Raw genomic sequence first — 21,551 nt, forward strand, 5'->3', positions numbered from 1 at the left:
TCTCCTAGAACTTAGAACTACTTAAACCTAACTAACCAAAGGACATCACACACATCCATGCCCGAGGCAGGATTCGAACCTGCGACCGTAGTGGTCGCGCGGTTGCAGACCAAAGCGCCTAGAACCGCTCGGCCACATAGGCCGGGCGAGAAACTTCGAATTGTGCACTAAGCATATTGTAACCTCTTGATACTTGCACTTGTCATGCGATAACGAGTAATAGACTCCTTGTAAAAGTTTGTGTCTTCCTGCACCACAGACTGGAAACTCGCAGCAGCCAGATTATGAATTACCGTCCTACGCGCAGAGATGTGCAGAATAGGTTATTAAAAGTATTTAAATTCAAAATGGAAATACTTGTTTTTTTAATTCAGAAAGAAAGACAAACTGGTAAATAAAAGTTATCGTATCCAAATGCAACATACGCATTTTAAAAAAACTTTTTCAAGTAAATTTTTTCTCGCGGTTCCAGACTGTAGCGCCTAGAACCACTCGGGCACACCGGCCGGCAAATATAAAGTAATATAATAAATGAATACTGTTATGTCTGTGAACTGTGTAAATGGTAGTGTGGGAATTGTATCAGTACGAAAAGAGTGAATCTTACTATCTATTTTTTGTAAACTATAACTAAAGAGCCTATGATACAGGGAAGACGAGAAACACTTTATGACGATTCAGTTATTTAAAGAGGGAGTTATTTTGTAAATTTTGGATTTTATGAATTTGTTCTTTCAATAAATTGCTCATTAAAGCTGTTATGTTCTGATTAGTCAACTGTAAAAGACGCGGATTGCACGTTTTAATACTGATATCGGATTGTCTACGATGCATATCAGCAAATCAGAGGACAGTATGTTCGCGTGAATTTTGGGAGCTAAAGAATTGCTTTATGAAGTCTAAGCCTTCACCATGCGTATTAAGAGCTCTGAATAGATGTGGTAATTGCGCGAAACTATTTGTTAATCTTGACTGTGGAGTGTCGCAAAGTGAACGCAAACGATTTCTGAAGATTAATGTGCGAGATTCCGGATTTTATGTGTAAACTGTGGCTTCTCAATTAACTAAAATCCTCGTGGCATGCTGTACAAGTTGTGATCGAGAACTGAGCGTTATATGAAGTCGATCTGGATTCTTCTGGAGGGAGCATTTTGTCATAGAATATCCGTTTTGTAATTTTTCCTGTAAAAGCTGAGAACTATACAGGGCGTCCGAAAAGACTTTCCCTGATTACATAAATTGATAACTCAGGCTAAAAGTAAGATACAAATATGAAACTTGTGTCGAATTGTTTACAACTATCAAATTTTTTTTTCTGTTTTGAATTCGCAGTAAGTAAGTAGTGGTTGAGGTGCAGTGTCCAAAAAGCCATGTTAACCAATCAGGAGAAGGCACAGTGTGTCCTGTGGTACCATGAGACATGATCACCAGCCACAGTGCAGAGACACTTCCAGACAACATTTGGAAGGAATCCACCTGATGTCAAGAGCATTAAAGCCTGGTATGAGAAGTTCGAGAACACATGATCGGCTGCTGGCCTTCCGAAGTCTGGTCGACCAAGAACGTCAGCAGACAGGGTGGAAGCTGTAAGGTAGTCTTTTCTGCGAAGTCCGAAGAAATCGGCGCGCAGGGCCTCACGTGAATTACAGATGCCAAAAAGCTCTCTCCATGACATTTTACACAAACGTTTATTATTTCGTGCATACAAAGTGCAAATCGTTCAGGCATTGTTGCCCAATGACAGTACACGGCGATATGACTTTGCGGTCGAAATGCTACCACGTATTGAGGGCGATGATGGTCATCTCACACGAATTGCCTTTTCCGACGAAGCGACCTTTTATGGCAGTGGAGTAGTGAATCGCCATAATGCGCGCATTTGGGGTTCACAATCCCCTGGAGAGTCATGGAGTGCACCAGAGGCAGTCCAAAGGTGAATGTTTGGTGCGGGCTATCGCACGATCGAATTATAGGACCATTCTTCTTCGCTGAGGCTACCATCACATCTGCAGTGTATCTGGACATGCTGCAACTGTATGCTGTTCCTCAGATGCTTCAGTATCACCCCGATGTCCTGCTTCAGCAAGACGGTGCACCGCCTTATTAGGGTTTGGACGTCCGTGCCTATCTCGATATGACCTTTCCTGGGCGATGGATTGGTCGTGATGGGCCAACGGTCTCCTGACATAACCCCATTAGACTGCTTTTTATGAGGTTATGTCAAGGACGAGGTCTACCGAACAGGTGTACCAGATCTCGAAACCCTGCGGCAAAGGATAAACACAGTCGTTGAATCGATCCCTCCAGTGATGTTGGCTAATGTGTGGACGGAAATTGACTATCGCCTAGATGTGCTACGTGGTACCAAGGGTGCTTACGTGGAAGTTTACTGATGTGTGAAAAAAGTTTTAATAGTTTGTAAACAATTAGACACCAGTTTCATACTTGTATCTTACTTCTAGCCTGAGTTATCAATTTATGTAATCAGGGAAAGACTTTTCGGACACCCTGTAGTCTGGGTTTGTTTTATGATGGGCTGTGATTGCGTGTGTGTGTGTGGCTGTGTGCGCGCGCGAGCGTGCGTCAGTGTTTGTGTGTGTGTGTGTGTGTGTGTGTGTGTGTGTGTGCGTAAACTGCAACTTCAGACTGCCATGGAGTTAGCGGTAAGTAACAATAAACTGAAGTTATTATTTGTAAACTATTTATGTTTAATAGAAAACAGCTTATACAACTTATAACGGCATGTAGTGCGGCTACTTTCCGAAACTGCTTTCTCGAGCATTACATATTTTTATCTTTTGTAGCCTCATCGCCCTTAGTTGCGTATGACATACGATATAATGATAATTTTATCAATCGCGCGATTTATTTAGGGCCGTGTAATTATAACTGAGTGAAACACAGTTTTTGTACTCTTCGAGCTTCGCCTTTATTCTTTACAAGTCATTTTCAGTGACGTGGAATAAGTGCTTATTTTTTTTATACTATGTAGTTTGCATTTTGGACGTTCTATATATCGGTTATAAACAGTTCTGGCCCCGTTTGCTTTTCTATGATGCAGTAATAATTTATATTTCTGCTTACGGTCTCCGTGGATGTTGCTCTACATGTTGTGTTTTCTATTCTTTCTTATTGGTTTTCTGCTTCTTAAAATTGCCACTTGAAATTTTGTTTGAGACATCGCAGCTCTAGGAACCGAACCCTCGTTCTGATGTTTTCGTTTGGTTGATGTTGCCAATTGTTGAATGTTATTGCCAACAATCGAATGTTATTACCAACTACTAAGAGTGTTTTGTGATGTCCGCATTTTCAAAACAAACCATCAAAACGAGTGTGCATTTGGTACTGCTGCGAAGTCTGAAAATAAGGTTTCAAATGGCACTTAGAGGAAGCAGAACCGCAATAAGAAAGCAACGGAAACACAACAGGTAGGCCAACATCCACGAAATCTCTAAGTAGAGCTTAAAATCATAACTGCTCACAGAAAAGCAAAAGATACGAGAACTGTTTATAGCCTTTACATGCACTGTCCAAAATATAAACTAAACTGTATAAACAATGATATGTACATATTCCAGGCCATCGAAGATAACTTACGAAGAATAAAGGCGAAACGCTTGTAACACAGAAACAGTGTGTCATTCAGCTGTAATTACACGGTCCCAAAATTACGAACACATCGAAACATTACACATTTTCTGACAGGTCAGACATGTGTACTGGACTCCAGAAGAAGGAATTCACTGCAAGGTGAGTCAAACGTAGAATAGCGCCGTTGCAGTTTGTTCTTCATATCTACAACCATCTACTATTCAGTCCAGAAAAGGTACTTGTATAAAACGTTATTTGTACTGTTAGACACAAATTTCTCATGGTTACAAGGGTTAGGATACTACCAAGGTTATTGTACAGGTGTACTGCTACGCCTGTTGCTCAAACTGAAGCTAGGCGAAGTCTTGCGATAATAATAGCGTTATCACTTTATTAGTTTTTAAACCAAGTATTGAGAAATAATTAGGGAAAGTATCAGTGATCAATCACCGCTGTCCACCGGACAGCCTGTTGTAACTTATGCTGATTGCACCTAATTACATGCACCACTGAAAGTGGCCAGACCACGGGCATGAGTTTGACAGCTGACAGATGTATAAATATCCCATGAAAATGGCTGTCCTCCTTTGCTTCGAGTGCCCAGCTACGCGTATCAGGCGACATGCTCATCGCCAGAACCCCTCTCTTCCCCTCTCCACCCACCGAGACACCCCATACTGAAGCCGCCAGGTGAAGCCAACACCCACTTACCCCTTCTGCCCTCTTCCCTGTCACCCGTCATCCAAGCAGTGAGCTGCTGTGACGTCGGATTTCTCTGTACTATCTCATGTGAGCCACACAGACCTGTTTCCGTGATGGAGTTCAAATGGTTCAAATGGCTCTGAGCACTATGGGACTCAACTGCTGAGGTCATTAGTCCTCTAGAACTTAGAACTAGTTAAACCTAACTAACCTAAGGACATCACACACATCCATGCCCGAGGCAGGATTCGAACCTGCGACCGTAGCGGTCTTGCGGTTCCAGACTGCAGCGTCTTTAACCGCACGGCCACTTCGGCCGGCGTGATGGAGTTTGATGATAACTTGTGTCAGACCATGAGTAAATCAGTAGTCATTTCTAGCGTTCCCCAAGGTAGTGTTAAAGACCCTCTGCTTTGCCCGCAGCTCGTGGTCTAGTGGTCAGCGTTGCTGTCCCTGGATCACGGGGTCCCGGGTTCGATTCCCGGCCGGGTTGGAGATTTTTTCTCTCCAGGGGACTAGGTGTTTGTGTTGGCCTCATCGTTTCATCGTCATCATCATTCGTGACAGTGGCTAGACTGGACTGTGTAAACAACTGGACAGAGAGAAAAGTGTGACTTTGTACAGCGCCCCACAAATCAAACATCATCATCATCACCCTCTGTTTTCCTTATCTATATAAACGATTTAGGAGAGAATATGAGCAGCCGTCTTAGATTGTTTGCAAAAGATGCTTTAGTCTATCGTCTAGTAAATATATCTGAGTATCAAAACAAATTGCAAAACGGTTTAGAAAAGATATCTGTGTGATGCGAAAATTGGCAATTGGGTTTAAATAATGAAACGTTTGAGGTCGGCCACTTAAGTGCTGAACGGGATCCATTAAACTTCGGTTGCACGATAATTCAGTCAAATCTAAAGGCCGTAAATTTAACCAAACACCTACGAACTACAATTACGAACAATTTAATTTGGGAAGAACACATAGAAAATGTCGTGAGGAAGGCAAACCAAAGATTGCGTTTTATAGGCAGAACACATAGAAAATTTACCTGATCTAAAGAGACTGCGTACATTACATTTGCCCGTCCTCTTTTGGAGTACTGCTGCGTGGTCTGGGATCCTTACCAGATAGGATTTTCGGAGTACATCGAGAAAGTTCAAAGAAGAGCAGCACGTTTTGTGTCATCGTGAAATAGGGTTGACAGTGTCACTGGCACGATACAGGATTTGGGGTGGACACCATTAAAACAAAGGTGGTTTTCGTTGCTGCGGAATCTTCTCACGAAATTTCAACCACCAACTTTCTCCCCCGAATGTGAAAATATTTTTTTGACGCTGACCTACATAGGGAGAAACGATCATCATAATAAAGTAAGGGATATCAGAGGTGTCACGGAAACATACAGGTGTTCGATTTTTCCGCGCACTGTTCTAGATTGGAATAAAAGAAAATTATTGTGAAGGTGGCTCGATGAACTCTCTACCAGACAGTTAACGTGTGATTTGGAGATTATCCGCGTAGATATAGATGTACATGTAGATGTAGATGAACTGCTACTAAGTAAAGTGAAAATAGTAATGGGGTGGTCTGCAAATACGCATTGTTAACACAGGTTATTAGCATGCGGAAAGGTTAATACTGACGAGTATCAGACGATGAAGACCGAACCACAAGCAGCAATAAAATGCGTAAGTGAGTTGTGAGTCGCTTTGGCATTACCAACATTAAAGTGACTAGCCCTTCGTTCAGGTTTCCTCTGTGCTGAGCCATACTTATTCCCACTTTCATCAATTACGCGATGGACAGTGTGCGTCACGCCACGCGTGCCATCTCTTACGTAACATATACGCAGGCCGACACAGGTGTGACGTAGGGAATCGCCACGAACATTAGTCTTCCTAGAATCTGTTCGCGCTAAGGAAAGTATTGCCCTGCTCTCATGCCTGCGATGGGAACCCCTGAATATGTGTGAATGGGCAGATACACTATTTACAGGTGACAGCAATGTAATGTAACTGGCAAAACTACAGTAAGAGATAGACGCATTATGCAAACTTATCTATATCGGATGAACTCGACCAGGGACAGCACTGGTATTGGATATTTTTGTGAAACGTTTCTGCTCATCTGTACTTGTGAATTCAAGACGTTTCACATAAAGTTAAAAGGTACATAGTTTCATTATTAAAAAAATTAATATTTCCTTTAGTGTCTAGGTTGACGCAAGAATTGTGCTTATTACTCACACTGTAAGGTTATTAGTATGTGGGGGAGTTATTCGTCCATCTAGGCTTGGTATTGAGGAGAGATGAATTGGCTGAACGGTAGTTGGTCCAGAGCCAGCCTGGCTATGTTGACAGTGTCCGGCCAGACAGAAGCAGAGATGAGCAGCATTACCGGAAACGGCTGAATCCCAACGCTGGAAATTTGCACTGCTTTCGATGTGGCCCTTTGTAGGAGAAAATGCTCCAACAAATAGCCGAGTTTCAGACAATCTGAAATATGGCTCCTTAAAGCTCTTTGGCTGTCTATAACAATTTACAGTCAAATATCAATTCAAATCCTAATACGTCGGCTATCCCAGAAAACTGAGGCACATCCAATGACAAATTTAAGCATTTTTAAAACTACGGACGTTAATATTTCCCTGGGAATAAACATTTTGACCATAAACTTTCATATAACCTCTGAATTAACAACTTTGAACGCTTCATGTGATTTCAACAAACGATATATGACATGAGAGCACCGCACTGTAACCATCATCTCTGTATCTATTTTATTTCTTGATTAATTATGTCTTTTATATCTTTTGTATTATGCAAATGTTTCTCAGAACAACGTATTCTCCACATTTACATGGCAAATGGACACAGCGTCAGTACCTCATATTCTGTCGTATTTGTGTATAAACAAATAGTTTACTATTTGGCCAGTAACTTTATTCAGAAGTTGATTGGAATTGCTATTAAAAACTGTGTTAATTTAGGAAATGGTGAATGACACGTGTTAGATGACACCATAATTGAAAAGAGGACCAAAAAAGCTTCTGCCAGGAAGGTATAAACAATTGTTTACATGAAATGAAATGATCGTGTGGCATTGACGGCCAGCAGGCCCCATCCGGGAAATTTCGGCCGCCAGGTTGCAAGTCTTATTTCAAGCGACACCACACTGGGCGACTTGCGCGTCGGTGATGATGAAATGATGGCGAGGACAACACATCACCCAGTCCACGAACGGAGAAAATCTCCAACCGAAAATCGAACCTGCGTGGTAGCCAAAAACTCTACCACACGCATAAGTATGTGGACAGTTGTTTAAATAATACAGGGTCTTTATAAATGAATATCGGGGTTTTCACGCTTTTTAATATTTATTACATTAAACTTACAGCTACAAATGATATGTCAAATGAAAGAGCAACTCAAACAGTTTTACCAAGAACCTTATAAAAGTTCAATGTGAGCTCCATATGTCACACGGCACACATCAAGTCTATAGCCGAGTACTTCCCAAACGTTGATAAGTGTGTCTTCAGTGATTGTAGCAACAGCTGCTTCAGTCCGGTTTATTTATTCAGGGAGGTCTGCTGGTAGCGGAGGCACGTACACACGATCCTTGATGAAGCCCCAAAGGAAAAATTGCATGGCGCTTGGTCGGGTAAACGTGGAGGCCATGCAAAGCAAGCCCTGCCATTGGGCCCCTTGTGGCCTATGCAGTGCTTGGGCTATAGACTTGATGTGTGCCGTGTGACAAATGGTGCTCACATTGAACATTTATAAGGTTGTTGGTAAAATTGTCTGAGTTGCTCTTTCATTTGACATATCATTTATAACTGTAAGTTCAATGTAATTAATATTATAAAGCGTTAAGACTTCGATATTCATTTATAAACACCCTATATTTAAGGGCAGGTTTCTGTCGTTTGTAGTGAGCACGCTTGCACAAGAACACTGGCATATTACTTACATTTACTGTATGTGATTTGAATGTAACCGATTGTTTATCGCATTTGTTCGTTTAAATATTGTTGTAATATACTGGATGTTCAAAACGTCTCTCCGCAGTGCCGTATGATTGTTAGCCGCCCGTGCCTTATGATTGTTCGCCTGCCTTGGTTGGTTACTTCCTTTCAAGTGATCTCTCCCAACATTCCACTCTGTTTAGTTTATCTCAGCCAGCGTCAGCAGCATCTTCGGTGTGTGTCGTTACGTGTTAACGTGAACGTTTTATTTCCTTTGTTCGTTTGTTTCGTTTTTGTCACTGTTAAAATTCTAACCATTGAAGATAGTGCGTTTTTAGTCGAACAAGTGTTCAAAACTGGCGGTAAATACACAGTTTCAGTTCGCCAAACATTTAATTCAGTTTTCCCGGAGACAACACTCCCACATTGCGCTACTGTGCGAGACTTGATTAACAAATTTCGAAGTACGGTTTCAGTGACAGTTGCACCGAGAAGTGGTCGTCCTAGCGTGTTGTCTGAGGATAAAGTACTCGATATTTCCGATAAAATGTCCATGAGTCTGAACAAGTCAGCAAGAAAACTCGGCCAGGTAATCGATGTTAGTGTCGGAACGGCCCTCATAGCTGTAAGGAAAAAAATTAGAACTTTTCCTAAACAAAGTGACAGTCGTGCAAGAATTGAAAAATACTTATCATGGCCAGAGACTGCATTATTGTCAATGGTTCAAAAATTTCGTTCAACGAAATGGAAGGGATATCTTAATGAAACGTTTTTCACTGATTAGGCGTGGTTTCATTTATCCGGGTACATGAACTCGCCAAATTCTCGTGTGTGGACTACTGCAAATACGTTGTGTATTCATAAGGAACCACTTAATTCTGTGAAAATAGGAGTTTGAATTGCACTTTCTAGACGTCGGATTGTGGGCCCCATGTTTTTCATCTAAACAATGAACGCACAACGATACTGCAGTGATATTCTGTACCCATTCCTAGGAGAACTTGTTTTAAGTGAAATACTGGACGATTATTTTCGACAAGATGGTGCAACCGCGCATACAGCTCGCGTTTCAATGTCACTGCTTGCTGATGCTTTTTGGTGATTGCATAATTTCAGAGGGACTTTGGCCTCCACGATCGCCTGACCTAACACCACCTGAGTTTTTCTTCTGGGGTGCAGCGAAAACAACTGTCTATAAAAAACCGTCCAGAATCCATCGATGAATTGAAAACTGCAACATCCACTTTCAATGCTTTTGTTACAGAAGAAATGTTACACCTTGTGTTTGGAAACAAGATTAGACGCACTGAATTGTGTATTCATCAACAGGGGGAAACTTTCAACATTTAATGTGAAAATTTGTAAGTAAAAATGAATACTCAAAAATATAATAACTTCTGTTTCACTAAATTTTAAACCGGGAATTGAATCGAATGAAATCGTGCTTGTGTAGCTTAAGGAAGATGCATTTTTGTGGGGACAGCCTTCAGCCAATAGAAAAGCAGGCTGTTTTGCGACTGTACAGGGTTCGAGTGGAGATTGTCACTTTTGGAATGAAGAGCTGAAGCGAGCTTATCTTGGCACTTGTACTCATGTTCTGGAATAAGTCAGACCCGTACAGAGTAATGTGTGCAATACCGTCCTCTAGATGATTGATTTTGGGAAAGGCCGCTACCACACTTTAACTTCTGAAGGGACTTTATATTTCGAGATGTTTGAATGTGTTCCAGAGTAGGATTCTAACTGTTTTCCTCGTATTATGGAACTGAGGGCAGACAAAGTATGAGTTACTATTCTTTTGATCATGTGTGCTCATTAGTGAATCAGGGTGAATGTTTAATATATTGTGATCACGAAATGGAGTCAGTTTTCGCGAGTCTTTGATGACTGTTTAGTCTGGGGAGTTTGCTACCATTCTTGTAACGCTTTCAATATAACTTTACTGCATTTTATAAGAGTATTTTCTGTCTATATTTTGACTGACTATTTATCTGAGATATCCTTTCTTGAATACACATTATTCAAGATAATTCTGTGTCGTCTGCATCAATTACAGACGTTGGAATAGAACCCTTCTCACTAAATAATTCATTTATCTTTCACATTATACTTTCGTGTATTTTATGAACTTGCAGTGGTAGGTAATGCGTAAACCGTTTGACTGCAGGATTACAGCTACAGGTTATTATTTGCAGCGAATTAGCTGCGGGGCATGAAAGCAGACGTTCTCGGCCCCACTCTATGACTACATGGTGCTATTTTTTTTTCAAACAGAGCCGTGCATAGTCCAGATACCTAAGGTACGAACAATATCACACACTCGCAATTGGTTTGTTCCTATGGGATACAGTTTAGACGAGCAACTACACTAAGCAGTGACCGTCAGGGACCATTTCAGTACGTCGAAGTTACGTGCTCCGCTGACTACTACCATCTGCCGAACACATCCTGTTGATATTTTAAAACGTTCATTAAGTAAAATCGATGCACATATTAGGTGATTCACTTTGTGTAGAGAAATTTAACTCTTTTTCCCTATGTAACGTAGGACTGGATTAAGTAAGTGAGTCGGTGGGATAGAGTAATTATCTAGGTGCCTTATGAAATACGCTATAGAAATGAGTTTCACCGATTTCCAGGGAGCGCTCGCAGCGTTACCCCTTTGAATAATCACCCACATAGCGAGACTGTACCGCCGCTGCCCGTTGAGGAATACGATGCAGTCACGCAGCAACTGCACGTCAATCAGCCTCCAGTTTCTGACGCCAGCAGCCGCCACCTGCACACGATTTGCAAACACTAACGAACCTGGTGTACAACAGGCATCAGAGGTGCACCGAAATAGGTGCTCGCAGGAAACCGTTAGCACCTCATGCTGATTCATAAATACGTGAATGCAAATTAGAAATTCATGTAAAACAGTAGGACCACGCAGCATCCAATCCTATTTTGTTTACAGTGCGAAACGAAATAACAGCATTCCAACATGAACTCACTCAGGCTGAAATATGGGGTTTGCTGGTTTAATGGCATGCAATGTGATGTGATGCATCTGCTGCAAGCCGGAATTCCTGGTCCCAATTTTTGATCCGTTCACCACTATTCGCGTTTAATTTGCGTCAGTAGATTTCTTATGTAAATGCGACAAATATTTCTGAAACTCTGTAACTCATCTCCAAACGCTGCCACCTGTAATGGGAATTATTTACTCTTCCGAATTTGGCCAAGTACGTACCGCTTAGAACATATTGTTCCTTCTCCGTTCTTTTTCTCTCTTCCAACACCTTTTCTTTCTATCCCCTTTAGCCGTTTTTTTTTCAACTGATTTTATGCTTTTGACTTTCATTCTGAACTGTATTCTGTTCTATATGGTGTCTAGTGTAATACCAGTTTCTTGTGCATCTCCTTTAACCTCTTCTACCCACTTAGCTGTTGACCTTAATGATGTGATGTAACTGAACATCTTATTGCTTAATCGGTTTTCGTCCAGTCTTACTAGGTGTCCGTAAAATTTCAATCGTCGTTTCCGCATTGTGTCCGCAATTTTTTTCTGTGTGTTCCTGTGGAACTTCTCGCTTTTCCTGTGGGTTTCCAGAATTTTCCTTCTTTTCAAGTTATTCCAACTGTCTTTTTTTACTTAAAATAGGACAGAGGCGTAGTGTCCTTCTGGTCTTATAAGTGAATGATACTGCCTCATTTTGACTTAGTAGGACATCGCTCGTTTTTTGTACCTGTTCTGTGTTAGTTTACAAATAAGGTCTGATTTTCTGGTCCTTCCTTTGACAGCCATTTACCCAGTCCACTGCATTGGATCTATTCTCGTAAGTATTTGAATTTATCGGTCCTTTTAGACTTCCGACATTTTACGTACAAGTATTTCCCCCATGGCTCCTACGTTCTACATATTCCGTCTGCCAGCCACTTAATTGTGTACTGTCGAGTAGTCACGTAGCTGTCGATGCAGAGACTGTAAGACCCGTTTATCCAGTAAGGACTCCAGAATTCATTGTGCAACCTTAATTTCCAAGATCTTTCCTTTCTTCCGAAAGTGCTTCTTGTACAGTCCCAAATTCAGCGTTTCTTCCCGGGTATTCAGTATTTTCTCCAGGACGATACTGAAGAGATATGGGGACAATCCATCTCGTTGCCTGAACGCTCTCCTTATTTCAAAGTGCTCAGAGATTTCTCTGTTGAACCTAACTCTCGAGGTACTGTCTGTCAGGGCTTGTTTTACGATTTGCCTCGTTTTTCTATAGATTCAGATTTTCTAACATTCTGTGTGGTGTCTGTTTGTTCTAAGTCGTGTCTCCCTACCACTTTCGCGCAACGACGCACTGAGCGTGTTTTTTAGGGAATTGACTAGTTTGAACCTGGGACCTGCTGCTGGTAAGGAGACGCCAGACCACACATGACATGTAGAGTTCAGAAGAGTTCAGTGAGACTAGCGATGATATAATCAAATACTTAATGATTTCAGCGTCAGCTCCACAGCACTTCCTGTAAAAGAATCTTAATACTAACTAAATTTAGTGGAGGGGGTTCAAGGCTTTCCTATCTTTAGTTAGCTGGTAAAATAACGTCGAAAAAGCAGTTAAGTTTACCATTGGAAATTTTATTCTACCCACAAAACATTGTTTATAAATTGCACTATTGATAAAAGGAAATATTTTAATATAGGACGTTAAAAACCAACTGCGTTCAACAAAAATGTGAACGAATATTCCCTGAATGGGTTTCCAAGTTCTACAATGGATCGAAGGATGACCTATGCCATATCACATCTATAATCTAGGTTTATGTTAAGTTTCATAAAAGAGAAAACTATCAAAATGGTCTACAGTGACCCTCAATTATCTTTAATTACGTATTTAACTTGTCGTAAATTACAGTGGCTGATGCGGCTTCTCAATAATTATATTACAGAAAAATCATCGCATTTCAGATTTTAACTTCAAGTAGCAAATGTGAATACCATGAGCTTTAATTGACGATCGACACTAGTATTACGCAAGAAGGGGGTGTAACAGATGAGACTTCTGCAGTTCTGAGTGAAGCTTTATGCGCTGTTATGCGGCATCGCGTTCGTTCATTACCTTGTCTGTGTTCGTCAGGGGGTGGCGGACAGCACAGCTCCGCTCACCTCGCTGTCGCGGAAGCAACTCCTCTCTAACCGCTCCTTACTACCATTTACCAAAGTTGGTTTAAGAAAAAGGTATCTGGCTGTGTTTTCAACTGACCAATCAGGGTCTCAATGTTAACCTTAAGCTCCGCCTACAAAAATTCTGTCTGTCCAATGAGAAACTTTATACTTTTCGTGGTGGGGCAATGTTTTTAATGTTTGCTGCGTAACAAAGACGTGAAAAAGTCTCACGCTAAAACTTGCAGCTGGTGTGGCCCTTTTAGTGTTATCGTAAGATCTATACTGTTCTTCTGGAGGGCTCTATCTTTTAACATGGGCTGAGGGGTGGTCCTGGTGGTCGGCTGGCCACGTGGTGTCCGTCGCTTATCGTACGGCCTCCTAGCCTACGCGACTCTGCTCTCGGCTTCTGTTCTCGTTTCTCCCCTCGGAACTGCGTCTGTTTCACGGTGGGAAGGTATGAAATGCATTTAGGCGTTCTTGTGTTAGTCTGTGGCTTTCCATTTGCTCACTCGTTGATTGTATTACTCTGGTTAATTTAATGTCAGGATTTATTCGGAGCTATGTGACATACTGTCGGATTTGCTATCATGTCAGGGTTTTCATGGAAGGTGTTGGATTTGCCTGACACCTTACAATTTCCTTCAAAATTATGAGTAAAGTTTCTTTGGCAGTTGAGTCGTACATTTTTCGAAGTTGACAGAAATTACTACTGTATTCTGGCTTTTTATTGCTTTGGTTCTTAGATTGCCCTTGCGGTTGAGTATTTCCATTCATGACCTGCCGTTTCGGAAACCAGCTTGATATCCTCCAAAGAGGTGGTCAGTCTGCTCGTCAACTCTTCTCAGCAGCATTTTAGAGAGTAACTTATAAGCATGTGAAAGAAAGGAGATCCCTCTGTAGTTGGTCGCATCCGTTCTGGCACCTTCCTTATGGATTGGGTATTTAAGCACAAATATCCAGCCCGGTATCTTTTCAGTTTTCCATAGTTCTTCTATAAGGCGGTATATTCCATCTGCAGCGACTTTCTCTCCAGTCTTCCACATTTCTGCCCAATACCATCTCCACCTGCTGCTTTATTACCCTTGAGCTCCTCGATTACCTGCCTGATTTCACCGAGTCTTGGTGGTTTGAAATCTTAATTCTTATTGATTAGTTTCTGAATATCCAGTCTTTTCCGAGGCTCTTTGTAGTTTAACAGCGTTTTTAAATAGTCTCCCAAGGGATGACAGATTTCTTTCACATTAGTAACTACTTTCTATCCACCAGCATAAAGCACTGACTTGGTGGCTGATACCCTCGTAGCTCCTCCTCGATAAACCTCCTCGTTGGTTTCTTTTTTAACTCTTTTTCCGCCTTCCCAACACTTCCTTCGTCGCATTCCGTTTTCTCTGCTTTATAATCTTCGCTGTTTCTTTCCTTTCATGCTTGAAGTCTTACCATTTTTCGTCAGTCTTGTTTGAGTTCAGTCTTCTCGTAAGCACCGATACTTCTTCACACTTTTCATTTCATCACCTGTACTTCCGTTTTCGTGGAGGGCCTACCAAACCTTCGGAAGCTTCGGTTAAGGCTTCTTTGATTTCTTCCCGGATGTTTATTTTGATATGATACAGATTTTTGCTGAACTTATCTTCGTTTCGCTTTAGTGTCCATGTTGATATTAGGTTTCTTTTTTATCTTCAGCTTTGGTCTGTGTGGCTGCACTCTTTCATTGATCTCACAGAGGTGTGAGTCGATTTTGCGATCTCTCTTACTTTGACGGTTAGTATTTCTTTTCGATTACGTGGTTAATCTGGAACTCCCTTAGCATTGTGTTTTGAGAAACCGACGTTTTCTTTTTCCTTGGGAGGGCTTTGAGGTATGTGACCATTACCTGCAGGTTGAATATTGTCTGACGAAGGTGAAAAGTCTTCCCTCATTTGTGTTGGTTCTTATAGCTGAGAGTTATCCCCCACTATTTTTCTGTAGTTCTTCGCCCTACGTCGTTCGGTACTGAAGCAACGGAGCAATATTTTAACATAATGTTGAGAACTTTGGATACTGCGCCTTCCAGAGTTTCCCAAAAGTTGTTCACTTTTTTGTCATTCTCTTTTTATCCTCATTTATAGGGCATGCGCATCTATAATAAAGAATGCTTTGCTTCCAGAAACGAAGGAGAGAAATAAAACTCCCCATGATGGTGACATAATACAGCTGATGGAGTCAGTTACACGAGGGGGTACCCGACAGAAACCAAACGAAACTTTTTAACTTTTTCATTCAAATTTTAAGCACAAACCTTCAGTCTGCTTCAAAGTAGTCTCCAACTGCACTAAAACGCTTGTCTTTCATTCCATTTTTCAAAACTTTGTTTAAATTCTCCTTGTGTGATGCTTGACAGCGCTTCCGTATTTTTTTCCTTTTTTAATGCTTCAAATGGCTCTGAGCACTATGGGACTCAACTTCTGAGGTCATTAGTCCCCTAGAGCTTAGAACTAGTTAAACCTAACTAATCTAAGGACATCACACACATACATGCCCGAGGCAGGATTCGAACCTGCGACCGTAGCGGTCTCGCGGTTCCAGACTGCAGCGCCTAGAACCGCACGGCCACTTCGGTCGGCTTTTTTTTTTCACCTCAGGAAGATCAGCAAAAACCTTTCCTTTCATGTCTGTTTTCATTGTAGGAAACAAAAGAAAGGTCCCAAGGTGCAAGGTCGAGTGTGTATGGGGGTAAGGAACAGGCGCCATATCATTTTTGGACAAGAACTGTCATAATGGAGAAACCAGTCACCAGGCTGCCATAAATCTGGTCGCTTACAGCATACACTGTTACGCAATCTTTTCAAAACTTCCAAGTGGGAAGTGTGGTTAACTGTCTGACACTGCAGAACAAACCCCGAGACTCTGAAACTCCTCTCAAATTAAAAAAAAAAAAAAATCTGTGTTGTCGTAATGTTTGATACAATCTGACGAGTATTCTTGGGCGAGGCGAACTTGAACTCTTCTACTGGCTTGATTCTTGCTTTGATCCAGGATCGTGAGTAAAGCACCAAGTTTCATAACCTATCATTATTTTGGAAAAAAAATTTGGATCATTTCGGGACTCTTGTTTCAATGCACAACATGCTTCCAGGCGATCTTGTTTTTGTTCAACAGTCAGCGGTGGTGACACGAATTTAGTAGCCATCCTTTTCATTCCAAAATCATCCGTCGCAATTCACTACACGGAACTCCAAGTCACTCTCGATAACTTCATAATTTCTTCACTTGCTTCGGTAACAGCACTCAGCTTAGTGACTCCTGAATATTCGCTTTATGCCCTTATTGCGGCAAAACGCGGTACCGCAAATGCTCTGCCTATCAGAAACTTTGTTCGGCTACTATAGGGTAGTCCCTCGCAGTCCTTCTGATTACAAAGGCTGTTTCTGTAATTGTTACGTCTGAGCTGTTTTTGCCTCAACTTTTCCCTTGTACAGTCTGTACCTTACGGAATCTATAGGGTATTCAAACAGTTATCTGGTCTCTCGCAGAGCGTTTATGTAGAAGATTCTATTGATCATTTGCTTTAATTTTTCTGATATGCACTGAAGCGCCAAAGAAACTGGTATGGGCATGAGTATTCAAATACAAAGTTATGTGAGCAGGCGGAATATGGCCCTCCGGTCGCCGACGCCTGTATAAGCTTACATAAGCCTGGTGTGGTTGTTAGTTCGGTTACTGCTGTTGCAGTGGCAGGTTATCAAGATTTAAGTGAGTTTGAACGTGGTGTTGAAGTAGGAGAAGAACGATGGGACACAGCATCTCCGAGGTAGCGATGCAGTGGGTATTTTCCCGTACGACCATTTCACGAGTGTGCTGTAGGTATCAGGAATCCGGTAAAACATTAAATCTCCGACATCACAGTGGCCGGGAAAAGATCCTGCAAAAACAAGACCAACGACGATTGAAGAGAATCGTTCAACATGACAGAAGTGCGACCCTGCACTGCAAATTGCTGTAAATTTCAATGCTGGGCCGTCAGCAAATGCCAGCGCGTGAACCATTCAAGTAAACATCATCGATATGAACTTTCGGACCCGAAGGCCCTCTCGTGTACCCTTGATGACTGCACCACACAAGGCTTTACACCTCCGCTGGGCTCGTCAACACCGACATTGGACTGTTGATGGTTCAAAATGGTTCAAATGGCTCTGAGCACTATGCGACTTAACTTCTGAGGTCATCAGTCGCCTAGAACTTACAACTAACTAAACGTAACTAATCTAAGGACGTCACACACATCCATGCCCGAGGCAGCATTCGTACCTGTGACCGTAGTGATCGCTCGGCTCCAGACTGTAGCGGCCAGAACCGCACGGCCACTCCGGCCGGCGGGACTGTTGATGACTGAAAACATTTTGCCTGGTCGGACGAGTCTCGTTTCAAATTGTATCGAGAGGATGGACGTGTAAGGATGTGGAGACAACGTCATGAATCCATGAACCCTGCATGTCAGCTGTTGGCTGTTCAAGCTGAAGGAGGCTCTGTAATGGTGTGGGACGTGTGCAGTTTGAGTAATATAGGACCCCTGATACATCTAGATCGATTCCGTCAGGTGACAAGTTCGTAAGCATCCTCTCTGATCAGCTGCATCGATTCATATCCATTGTGCAATCCGATGATCTTAGGCAATTCTAGCAGAACGATGCGAACGGCCACACGTCCAGAATTGCTACACAGTGGCTCCAGGAACACTCTTCTGACTTTAAACTTTTCTGATGGCCACCAGATTTTCCAGAGATGAACATTATTGAGCGTATATGGATTTCATTGCAACGTGCTGTTCGTAAGAGATCTCCGTCCCCTCGTACTCTTACGAATTTATGTACAACCCTGCAGAGTTCATTGTGTCAATTCCCTCAGCACTACTTCAGACACTAGTCAAGTCCATGCCACGTCGCCGGCTGCGGTGGCCGAGCGGTTCTAGGCGCTTCAGTCTGGAACCTCCCGACTGCTACGGTCGCAGGTTCGATTCCTGCCTCGGGCATGGATGTAGGTGATGTCCTTATGTTTGTTAGGTTTAAGTAGTTCTAAGTTCTACGGGACTGATGACCTCAGATGTTAAGTCCTATAGTGCTCAGAGCCATTTGAACCATGCTACGTCGCACTGCGGCACTTCTGCGTGCTCTCGGGGACCCTACACGATATTCGGCAGGTATACCAGTTTCTTTGGCTCTTGAGTGTAGAATCACGTAGAATAACGTAGACCCACTAAGAGACCCACGTGCATGGTAAATACGCTAGGCAAAAAGGAACGTACATTTACAGGAAAATATGCCTATTTAGATTTAATATCGGAATGTGCAAATTTAAATAATCTGCTAATTTACTCTTTAATGCTTCTCACTGATGTGGAATAAACCAAAAATCTGACAACAGTTTCATTTCCTATATGTTCATTAACGTTATGATCCCTATTATTATTTACGTAGAGGAATGGTTAATAAGTTAATAGTCTGTCGTTGCACAGATTCGTAAAACACAATAGATTACAGTACCCCGACAGATAAATTATTGGCCTCCGGATTTGCAAGCATCAGTGTCGTGTAGATCTCAATTATAAGATGTTAACAGTAAACAGAGTACATTGTAACCAAATATTCTTAGGTAGTGTTCAGTTGGGAAAACCATGTCGTCAACCACATCGACAGCTGCTAAGTGATTCCCCATCTGAGGATTCCGTCTTGATTCTAATTGAGAGAATTTTCGTTTTCCGAAATGGCGAAACAGAAACAGTATTCCAAAATTCCACTACAGCTCGATTTTTGTGATACAGAAATATAATTAAATTACGAGCGTCTTTTCGATGACATTTCTTGAAATCAGGAATGATGTATTTCATTTCCCAGTTGCTTGGGAGCTTTCGTTGTTTCAGTCACCAACAATACCCTGCTGCTGGAAGGGGAACCACGTCTTCCTCATAACTTGTATAGATTTTGATGGTTTCATATTAGCCAAACATGCCGTTTCTTTGTCAAGCGATTTTAATTATTTTTCGATTTAGCGATTACCAATCTCAGTGTATGGCATTTCGGTGATCGTACTATTATTGAAAAGAAGAACTAATCTAGAATTTTCTACAGTTAAACAATTTCGGAAGTCTGAATTCAATATTTTAGTCGACCCTCCTCCATACTCCGTATCGGGAGTATTATGGTAACTGAGCGACCGGGCGGATAACTGTGATCGGCTTACTTCTTAATCATCTTAGTCAAATTAGTCGACAAAATTTTACTTAGAATTTAGTCAATGCTCCTCGCACTATCCCCCTAAGCTCATTCTGTCTTAGTTTAGATTTTATTTGTCAAAATGGCTTTACCTTCGCTTAAATCTGTGTTAAACTTCCTTCGCTTTCTCAGAAAGTTTTAAGGCGGCTATTTTTAGAGAGCGTGCTGAAAAGCATTTATTCTGTTCTCGGTAGCGGATGAGGTATTACACGTCATGCACATTACTCGACTTTCCCATTTCGCTGACGTAAGTTTGAACCCTCCGCCGCTAGAGGGCTCTGAATTGTAACGTGCAACGTAACTACTGTATGTCGGTGCGTCAGAAACATCGTGCTGTAATCGAGTTTCTAACCGCAGGAAACGTTCCTCCAACTGAAATCCATAGGAGAACGAAAGCTGCATTCGGTGACGATTGTATTGACATCAGTGACAAGTGACATGCGTTGTTCGCGGCGCACAGAGTGTTTCCTAAACTTTTAAAGAACATCTTCGAGGAGTTCACTTTGGTAGTGATAAAGCGATGCAAGCGACGTTAAGGTTGTGCCCCCATTAAGAAAATCAAACATTGGGAGATGAAGAATCTTGCACAGGATAGAGTAGCATGGAGAGCTGCATCAAACCAGTCTCAGGACTGAAGACCACAACAACAACAACAACAGTGACGGTATCAACAAACTCGTCTCTTGTTGGGACAAATGTGTTCGTCGACGAAGTGACTATGTTGAGAAATAAATGTGTAGATATGGAGATCAATGACGTAAGATGTTAATAAAGATTTTTTATTTAAAAAAGGTTTTAGAGTTTTCACATAACGAACTCGGATGCATAACTTTTCAGCACTTGTAATAATGGACGAAATATCGTCGTGACATATGTTGCAACTGTACACTTTCCTCAATGATTGGTTGTAACAATGTCTGCTACAGCCGGTCGGTGTGACCGAGCGGTTCTAGGCGCTTCTGCCTGGACCCGCGCGACCGCTACGTCGCAGGTTCGAATCCTGCCTCGGGCATGGATGTGTGTGATGTCCTTAGGTAAGTTAGGTTTAAGTAGTTCTAAGTTCTAGGGGACTGATGACCTCAGACGTTAAGTCCCATAGTGCTCAGAGCCATTTGAACCAACCCATTACGTATCATACGGTAACATGTTTCATGGATGATGGACAGGGGTGGTGGAGGAAGGTGAAAGGCAAATGGACAGGAGCTAATACCGCGTGGTAATACAATGTAAGTAAGATACTGTCTAAACCATGTAACGTAATTAACGTAAAACTAAGGTGCTCCTTCGAAAATAGAATATTCATGATACATCTTGTTGAAATTCATAATAAAATTAAACCATTAATGTAACTAACTGAAAGTACGCATTTCTCGCCAGAGGGCGTTTGAGGTACGTTTTCCCACTTGTGTACATTGAGCACAGTCTATCCCCTGTCCATCATCCACGACACTTGGGCTTATGTGATGCAAAATGGTTTATTAAAATGCTGGATACCATTAAATGTTGTGGTTACCACAGTGTTGTTCATTTCAAAGAAATGACTAATTAGATTCACTTTTTACTGCCACTTTATGTTATCCACTTATTCATGAGCAATTCTCGTAATTTTCCATTTTAAAGATCTTCTATCTTCATTATCTACTAAGGTATTAGTTATTAATGTTTTATTCTATTTTTTGGTCTTAAAATGATCATTAACTCGTTGAAGCTAATTAATATGTATGACAATAAATGTTAAATAAATTTTTTAAGAAATAGTGAAATTTGTTATCATCGAACATGAATGTGTTAGGAATACTTTCTGGCAGTATTGATCTGGCGTGGATCTTTAGGCATGAAATGTAGCTATTAATAGTACTGAAAAGTAGAGGATAAATGCTTTTGAAACGTTATGCTACAGGAGAA

Source organism: Schistocerca piceifrons, chromosome 7 (genome assembly GCF_021461385.2).
Source record: "Schistocerca piceifrons isolate TAMUIC-IGC-003096 chromosome 7, iqSchPice1.1, whole genome shotgun sequence".
In the NCBI taxonomy this organism is placed as follows: domain Eukaryota; kingdom Metazoa; phylum Arthropoda; class Insecta; order Orthoptera; family Acrididae; genus Schistocerca; species Schistocerca piceifrons.